Below are 9883 nucleotides of genomic sequence, written 5' to 3' on the forward strand. Positions count from 1 at the left end.
AATGAAAAAGCGTTATAAATCAAACACATCAATGCCAGTTTTATTTATATTGCACGTTTCATTACGTGTTAACTCGTGTTTGTGGTTAAAGATAAAAATGATTAAGAGCTATGTAGCTCTACAATGTCTCAATGCAATAAAAACAACAAAACACAATTTTACAAAGAAATGCATATCAGTGACATTTCCCACCAGAGCTGTAAAACAAGGACTTATACATGTTATTTGTAGATGTAAATACATATTATTTGCTGTATTTGCACAGTAGTGATGGCAGGTGGTCAGATGCAGGAGTGTGGTTACCTACAGGAAGGTTTCCACGTGGCTTTCTGACCTTGGGCTCATTTCCTGTTGGCACACCCCTGCTGCACACGGGGGCCCTCTGTGAGATGACTCATGCTTGACCCAAACATATACAGGACATGCCTTGGTAGGCACACATCCTTGCAGTGTATGCACTGATACAATATGCATTTTTTGTGCTTAATCATTTATAGTTACAAAGTGGAGCTATTTCAGATGGAGCCAGTTCACAGCAAAGCTTTTAGCAAAAGACTTGTGGCGTTACAGACAGATGGACATTTTGAGCAAAAATACTTCCCACTGGGACAGATTCTTTGACAGCTGTAGTTCTCCTTGGCTTTACATCCTTCTCAATTAGCATCTTATGTTGCCATCTCACTTTGTTTTGCTGATCTAGTGCAGCCTGTCTTACACAAGGCAGGCAAGGCCTCATAAAAGGCTGGTTATGTGCTGTGAAGCATCGCTCTAACCACCACGTATGGCTTCAAACTTTGTCTCTGAATAGTCATTTTAAGTGTTGATCGAGGCTTTAGCATTGAAGGTTCGAAAATGGAAAATTAAAGTTATTCCGATGGGTTCTCAGTTTCTTGGATATGGCGCTGGTGGTGAAATGTGAAACTTGACACAAAGCAAAGGCATGTGTCGCACACGACTTAATGTTGACAAGTGTTTAAAAACCTACCAATAAAACCACTGGGAGAGTCTGGGCTCTAACTGAGAGCATTTCCTGTGGAGAACTGACACCACAGATAGTGTAAAAGCCGAACCCAGTCGAAACCAAAACACTGCAGCTTAGCTGACTGATCCTGCGTCTGTTTAAAATCAGTTGTGGATGAGAGGAGACATGAGTGCTGGAAGTCAAAGATGTATTTAAGATTTTATGCTGCTTGTTTAACCAGTGTGTGTTTAATTAAACACATTTGGAGAGATCTTGTATTTTTTAAATGTTAAAACATAGTCTTTATGTGCAGGAAACCTCTGCTCCTTGATTTATTTGAGCTATTATAGCTGTGGTATAATCACAAGCATTTTAACTAGTGTATTTTCAACATTAGTAATAATTTTACAACTGGATAAAAATGTGTGACCTCAAAACTGCAAACTTAAGTTGAGTGTTCTTACATCTTTCTTACCATTTTAATTTTTGCTAATTTGTGCTAAGCACCTGGTCAGTACTCTGAATGTGCTGACACTCGCTCTTGCTGAAATCAAAATGAAACAAACATGCCAGTGTTCCTGCCAGACACCTTGTTTGAACTTCTTTCGTGGGCAGGTTAGAGTCTGAATGAACTCCCTGTGGAGTTGCCACAAGGAGAGTTGAGCTCGGCAAGGCCAGGTGATCTTACCTGCTGACAGATGATAGCTGCATTGTTCTCCCTGACTCCTCTGTTTGAAAAGTCCTCTGGATTCAGTCACAAATGCCCCCACTGCTTTGATACAGTTGCCTGGATACCAAGTCCACCTGGACTAGCATATGGTCACAGCATGCTGCTCTTCATGTGAGACAACTGCTCAGCCAAAACAGTCTTTTCCTCTGTCTATCGTTCCCTCCCTCCTCCTGTGTTTCTTTCTACCTTCCTATTGATATCTTACTTTTTCTCTCTCTCTCACTTCTCCTGTGATATAATATGTAGAAATTATACAGCATCAACAAAGTTGCAAAGGTATATAGCATTGAGGTTTGATACTGTTATACTTTAAACTGTTTCTGAGGTCTTAATTCTGTCGCTGATGAATTTGGCCTGCGTGCCTGCAGCTCTAATCACTTCTGCAGACGGGCTGAGAATAGACATCTGCTTGACTCACCCTTCTTTTGAATACAGCCTGTGAAAGTTACAGTGACAGGTGGAGAGGTAACCGTACAGAGTAATTATATACCAGATGATGGATGGGTCATAGCCAGTGACTGACAGGACGGATATGGACTAAAGCTGCATTGCTCGGCCCCGTGGAGACCAGCTTAAAGTCGTACAGAACCAGGCAACTGAGATGAAAATTAATAGATCTTCTACAGACTGTCTGAGATGACATGGAGCAAACCGAGACAGTGCAGGCCCCAAAGGGAGTTTCATTGTAGAACAATAAGCTGCTAGTTGCACTGGAATGCATATCAGTTCCCTGACTGAGTCACTGATAGAGATAACGTGTTGTGCATCCTCATAGCACAGTGTGTTATTTAAGTTACTTGTACTGTAATACATTTCATAGTATGTAATACAAAATCTGTTTTCTGTTCTAGTCTTTTAAAAGCTAGTGAAAAGCCATTTTTTGGGACAAGGTACCTCTAGAGACCTTTATTTTTTTTTTTAAGCAGACACACTCTTTCATATTAACTTCTAGGACAGTGTTTAGTCATTCTTAACTTTGGACTGCTGACCTGAATTTATTTTTGTGATTCTTTTTAGAGCAATTGCTTGTTTTTCACCTGTTTTGACTGAGACTTTTACTAAATGTTGGGAAAAAAAACTTGTATTTGTAATAGAGATGGCACGATACCACTTTTTTATGTCCGATACCGATACCGATATCATAAATTTGGATATCTGCCGATACCGATATGAATCCGATATAGTGTTTTTTAATCAACAAAACTGTTTTTTAAAATATCTTGCTGCATTTTGCAAGTCTGCAAGTTCATACTCAAGTTTAAAACAACAACTACACTAAAGCTATTCTGTTATACCTGTATACAAAAAAAATATTTCATAGTTCAGCAATACTGATCAATCTAATAAACTTAAACCTACACCATCCTCACTATTCTGGTATTTTAAAGAGTACTTAGCATAAATATTAAGCAACCTAACTAATAGGGTTCCAACTCCCAGCAACAACAAAAATAAATAAATAAAAAATAGGGAACCACCCCTCACGCTCCACCTCATGATGCTTAATCGACGTAATCAACCTTAATTTGATGAAGTGTGAAAAAAATGCACAGAAATCAATTATTTTTCAAGAAATATTAAATAGATTCAGCATCTTTCTTCAACAAAATTGCAGACAGCACAGATGGTACCATCCCAAAGTAAAAAGTACTATAGCTTACTAGGGTATATATATTAGACTTAATAGTCACTATATACAGTAATTGACTTCTATTCATTTTACATCAAATTAAAACTTTGGCTGTCAGATAATTATTTATTAAAAGCTCGACATTTTAAATGAGAGTAAGAAAGAAAAGTATGTCTTTGTGCCCCCTTTTCCCTGTTCATGCCCTATCGGCCCCCCTGGCTAAACTTTGCTAGATCCGCCCCTGCACAGTTATGTCAGCTACATAGAAAAAGATCCTCGAGTAGAAAGTAATATTAAATAAATTCTAACAACAGCTTATCAAGCTTAAACGTGCTGCTGTTGTTCAGCCGCTGGTTTCCTCTTTCTGGTGCAAAGTGGGGCAAAAACAAACAAGAGAGACGGACTCGCGACAGAAAAGCCGATCAGCTGATCATTAAGCAGTTTCATGATTGAAGTAGCAGCCGGAGAGCGAGAGGCAGTCGCTTGTTAAGCTTAACGCAGGAATGCTTTACAAACATTCAGAGATGGACTTACACACTTGCTTTACTTCTCTCGGGGATAACTTTGTCGGAGATGAAATGCCAGGTTGCTAGCGAAGCTCCACATGCTATCCAGACCACCACAGGTCCCGCATGCCACAGCCGCTCTATCACGTGATGCATACTGCTCCGACGTGCTAACGTTCTGAGGTGAGTTACGGCGTGTTGCAAGTTTTGTGAGGTGCTTTCGTGATATTTAATGGATCGGATTACATTTTTTATTTTTCTCCGATATCCGATCCAGTAATTTAGGTCAGTATCGGACCGATACCGATACGTAATATCGGATCGGTCCATCTCTAATTTGTAATCAGATAGTCATTTTATCAAAATCATTGTCTCTCTTAGTCATTCATTAGTTTTCTCCTTCTCGTCTGATATTGTGGTATGGTGACAGCATGCTAAGCATGGGTGATCCACATTTACTTCTCTAAAGCAAGTTTCTGAGTATTCTGTAACTGCTCTTGTGTTGACCCCCAGCTGAACATACCAACCTTATTTTTATAGATTTTTTGCCAATAGATCAAACTGATTAATGGTTAAATAAAATATTATTTTTATACTTCCAAGTTTGTTGCAATCAGTTAGATTAATCTGCCCAAACATGCGTTGAATGAGTGATTGTTCAAACAAGTTTGGGAAATATTATGTGTATTTAGCTAATCAACTGATAAGTATAATGTTCTAACTCCCAAGGTGACATGATCAAGTGTGCAACAAACTAAGTTGCGACAAATATGTTTTCATAAAAAGAAAATCAGCATTTATGAGCCAAAATGCCGTTTTGCTGATTGCAGCACTAGTGATCAAAGGCTCCAACTGTCAAGGCTCGGCTGTGTGGCAGGCAGGAGGAGGACCCAAAATGCAGGACTCACAGGCACGAGGGAATGAACTCAAAAAGGCAGCTTTATTGCTGAAGAGGCAGGACATAGGAAATACAAAACTAAACTGGGAAAAGTAAACTAACACTCGGAGAGAGAGACACAGGGAAATCCACGCAGCATGAGGGACGACGTCACGCTGAACAGAGGGAGACGCAGACAGAAATACACAGAGGGTTAACGAGGAAGGTGGGAACACACGGGGAACACAGGTGACACTGATAATCATAACGAGACAGGGCGGGGTGAACTGAACATGACATGTACGGGCGTGAGAGTCACAAGGTAAACAGGAAGTGCACAGAGGTTCAGACAGGAGGAGAGAGAGCACGGGGAAAACACAGACATAACGGGCTGGGGAAACATGAAACAACCACAAAGGGAGACGAGGGCTCATAAATACATAGAGGGCACACAGGGGGAAGAGAGAGCACGGGGAGAACTTAGACATAATGGGCAGGGGAAGCATGGAATAAAACATAAGGAGAGACGAGGGCTCACAGATACACAGAGGGGCACACAGGGGGTAAAAGCCATGAAGGGAAAACACTTAGGGAACAACACAACAGGGCAACTCAGAAAACATGGCCTAAGCAAGGAACAAAATACAAACATACAAGGAAACTAAGAACACTGGGCCAACATGGCCCAGGACCATGACAGTACCCCCCCCTCAAGGGCTGGCTCCAGACAGCCCAAACACAGAAAAACAAAACCAAACAGAAAACAACCCAGGGCGGGCGGCGGGGGCCCAGGACGGAGGGCTCGGAACAGAAAACAAAAGAGCACAGCAAACACCGGAGCCCAAGAAAATAACCCAAACACAGAGCAGTTCAGGGGGCCGACCATGCGGAAGGCAACGGCGGAGACGTGGAAACAGTTCAGGAGGCCGACCGTGCGCGAGGCAACGGCGGCGACGTGGAAACAGTTCAGGAGGCCGGCCGTGCGCGAGGCAACGGCGGCGACGTGGAAACAGTTCAGGAGGCCGGCCGTGCGCGAGGCAACGGCGGCGGTGAAGGAGACGACGGAGCAGTTCAGGAGGCCGACCGCGCGGGAGGCGGCGGCGACGACTCTCCAGTGTCAGGCGTACTGGCCGAGGCCCGGTGGGCACAGGACCAGTCGAGACGGGACCAGTCAAGGCGGGACCAGGCGAAGCACAGGCTGAGGCTGCAGCAGACGAAGGCTCTGAGGAGGCTGCAGCAGACGAAGGCTCTGAGGAGGCTGCAGCAGACGAAGGCTCTGAGGAGGCTGCAGCAGACGAAGGCTCTGAGGAGGCTGCAGCAGACGAAGGCTCTGAGGCCGGGCCAGACGAGGACGAAGACTCTGAGGCCGGGCCAGACGAGGACGAAGACTCTGAGGCCGGGCCAGACGAGGACGAAGACTCTGAGGCCGGGCCAGACGAGGACGAAGACTCTGAGGCCGGGCCAGACGAGGACGAAGACTCTGAGGCCGGACCAGGCGGAGCTGCAGAGGCTGAGGCCGGACCAGGCGTAGCAGAAGCACAGGCAGAGGCTGGCCCAGGCGATGACGAAGCGGTCGCAGATGGCGGCTGGACAGGCTCCTCGGGCCCTCCAGCTGATGCGGCGTGAGGCTGGACAGGCCCCTCGGACCCTCCAGCGGAGACAGGAGGCTGAACGGGCCCCTCGGACCCTCCAGCGGAGACAGGAGGCTGAACGGGCCCCTCGGACCCTCCAGCGGAGACAGGAGGCTGAACGGGCCCCTCGGACCCTCCAGCGGAGACGAGGAGGTGCTGGCCGGGCTCACTGGAACCCCCAGCGGACGAGGTAGATGGTGGCGTGGGAGCCACGGAGTCCTGGATGAGCTCATCCGAGCTTCCAGCAGGAGCTGATGTAGAGCCAGAGAGGTTTGGGACCCCTGGCTGAATGTTAAGCCGAACAGAAGACCGTATTGCTATCGGGGACTGGGCCAATGGTTCAGGTGCGAGCTGAGCTACTGGAGAGGCGGATGAGAGTGGGAGCTGAGCTACTGATGGTGGTGAAGTAGATAACTGCACGGGGGACTGAACTGAGGGCGTCTGCACTGGCACAGGGGACTGAACTGATGTCTGTTGTAACGGAGGTGGTGAGAGTGGAGTAGGCAGTGGAGTAGATGACTTCACAGGAGAATGAACCAGAGGTGAGTGCGCAGGAGATTGAGCTAGAGGTGGTAGTGATAGTTGAGGGGAAAGTGGAGCTGGTGATTGAGTGGATGACTGTGCTAAGGGATGCTGCACTGGGGACACTGGAGACTGCACTGGGGACACTGGAGACTGCACTGGGGACACTGGAGACTGCAGTGATGGTTGTAGTGGAGGTGTAACAGGTGAAGGAGTGGCTGAAGTGGCTGTGGGTCGGGCGGCTAGTGGCTCAGCTACAGGGTATAGTAACGGCAGGGCTATGGGTTGAATGACTGACTGAGTAGCAGCCTGAGTGGCTGGGTGAAGCGACGGTTGTGGTGGAAGAGAAACAGGTGGTAGTGTGGATGATGGAGCTAAGGGCGACTGAGTGGCAGACCGAACTGATGACTGAAGCGATGGTAGAGGTGAAAATGGAGCTTGTGGTGGAGTTAATGGCTGAGCTAGCGGGGACACAGGAGACTGAACTGAGGGTGGCTACGAGGGAGCTAACTGAACTGAGGGTGGCTGCGAGGGAGCTAACGGAGCTGTGAAGGGCTGCGAGGGAGCTAACGGAGCTGTGAAGGGCTGCGAGGGAGCTAACGGAGCTGTGAAGGGCTGCGAGGGAGCTAACGGAGCTTCTGGTAGCACAGCAGGTGAATTAGAAGGCCGAATGTCCAGCTGTGGGGTGGCGCGTCGGCGGCGTGAATGCCGTTTCTTTTTTGATGATGGCTCTGACGGGCCGAGCGGCTCCACATCCGGCCCTTCAGGCAGGTGGGTAGTAGCAGCTGGGGGATGAAGGTGGAGCTCGTTGCGGATTAAATCCTGTTCGAGTGGGTGGAGCGCACTGAGTAGCCAGGGAAGACCAGAGATTAAACGCTGTAGTTTGGTTTCCACAGCACGGCGAAATTCCTTTCCCTCATGTTCGAGCCACAGATGCAGGAGTCTTTCCACGGAGTAGATAATGTCCAGACGCAGTTCTTCAGGTGGGTTGAGTGCTGCTGGGTCCATATCTGGTGACGTCGTACTGTCAAGGCTCGGCTGTGTGGCAGGCAGGAGGAGGACCCAAAATGCAGGACTCACAGGCACGAGGGAATGAACTCAAAAAGGCAGCTTTATTGCTGAAGAGGCAGGACATAGGAAATACAAAACTAAACTGGGAAAAGTAAACTAACACTCGGAGAGAGAGACACAGGGAAATCCACGCAGCATGAGGGACGACGTCACGCTGAACAGAGGGAGACGCAGACAGAAATACACAGAGGGTTAACGAGGAAGGTGGGAACACACGGGGAACACAGGTGACACTGATAATCATAACGAGACAGGGCGGGGTGAACTGAACATGACATGTACGGGCGTGAGAGTCACAAAGTAAACAGGAAGTGCACAGAGGTTCAGACAGGAGGAGAGAGAGCACGGGGAAAACACAGACATAACGGGCTGGGGAAACATGAAACAACCACAAAGGGAGACGAGGGCTCATAAATACATAGAGGGCACACAGGGGGAAGAGAGAGCACGGGGAGAACTTAGACATAATGGGCAGGGGAAGCATGGAATAAAACATAAGGAGAGACGAGGGCTCACAGATACACAGAGGGGCACACAGGGGGTAAAAGCCATGAAGGGAAAACACTTAGGGAACAACACAACAGGGCAACTCAGAAAACATGGCCTAAGCAAGGAACAAAATACAAACATACAAGGAAACTAAGAACACTGAGCCAACATGGCCCAGGACCATGACACCAACAAGTTGGCTAGGTTCCCGAGTCCAAAATTATTTCATAAAACCCCAAAAAGTCAATGAGTTTCAAATTGATGCCAGGATACTCTGAATCAGATGAAGTAATCCAACAGCACCTCCTCAAGTAAATAAATAAAATAAGAAGACATATGGTTAAAAACCTACATTAATAAGCAAAATATTAATGATCCACTGATGGCACCAACGTGCTCTAGGTACAAACATAAAGCTTTGTTTGAAAAATCAGGATACTGTCTCGAGGCACTATGTCACATTTAAAAACGTTTCACCACAGTAGCTTTCATTGACTCCAATTGAGGATAAAAAGAAAAATTAAAAATATGTTGAAAAAAAAAGATTTAAAAAATGGGTGCCAGCTTTATTTCCCGACTGAAGCTCTAGCAAATTATCTATGAAAAATTCCTCTTTGAAGCCTTTAGACTATATCATTGCTTAGAATAATATATCTGCATACACCTAGAAACCTGAGTTAAGTGTGCCCGATATACTGAAAGGAACCCAGAGAGCAATAAGGTGTTTTTGCTTATTGTAGAATCTTGTAGAATTGTTGAGAAATGACTGTTCTTCCTCTTTGGCTGCTTTTCCATAAGTTTTGATTGGCTTTAATGGACAACGCAAATCTAAGATACATCTGGTGAACTTCTGTGATGTTGATCTGTGCCAGTTTTTAGGGGAATGAAGTTAGATTTATGACACAATCTAGGAAAAACCATGAGTACCTAAAAATCTACCGTGTGACAGTATATACAGTATGTAATATGTATAACCTGCCATAAATATGTTTGGTCTCTACTGCTTGATTTTCTTGTAACATATCTTTCTTTCTTTCTTTTACTATATGTAAGGATTAGTCTAAGAGATTGTTTCATCCATGTCAAAATGACCAAATTTGAAGACATCTAGTTTAGAAACCAGTAAGCAATTCCTTGCTGTAAAGGACAGTTTCTTCTTTCTTCTTCTTTTTTCTCTTATTACTTTACTTTGAACTGCAGTTTTATCTCACTGTTTCTACAAAAACATCCCAACATTTTTCTCCGGGTGGTTGCGGCTCATGAGCCACATGAATAAAACATGACTTGGGTGCATCGTTTAGCCGATTCCACATCAAATCTTGTTGGGCTCAGCTTGAATAATGCAGATAGGTCTCATCGAAAAGGTCATTGGATATTACCTTTCATTTTGAGCTTTAATGTGTTTTCTCCAAACAGGTGGTATCTATTGAAAACAATGTACAGTCAGCAGGCTTCTCCAGAATCAT

The sequence above is a fragment of the Copadichromis virginalis genome, linkage group LG12, assembly GCF_057382275.1.
Source record: "Copadichromis virginalis isolate Kocher_CV1m ecotype Utaka linkage group LG12, C_Virginalis_male_GT1.1, whole genome shotgun sequence".
Taxonomy (NCBI): Eukaryota; Metazoa; Chordata; class Actinopteri; order Cichliformes; family Cichlidae; genus Copadichromis; species Copadichromis virginalis.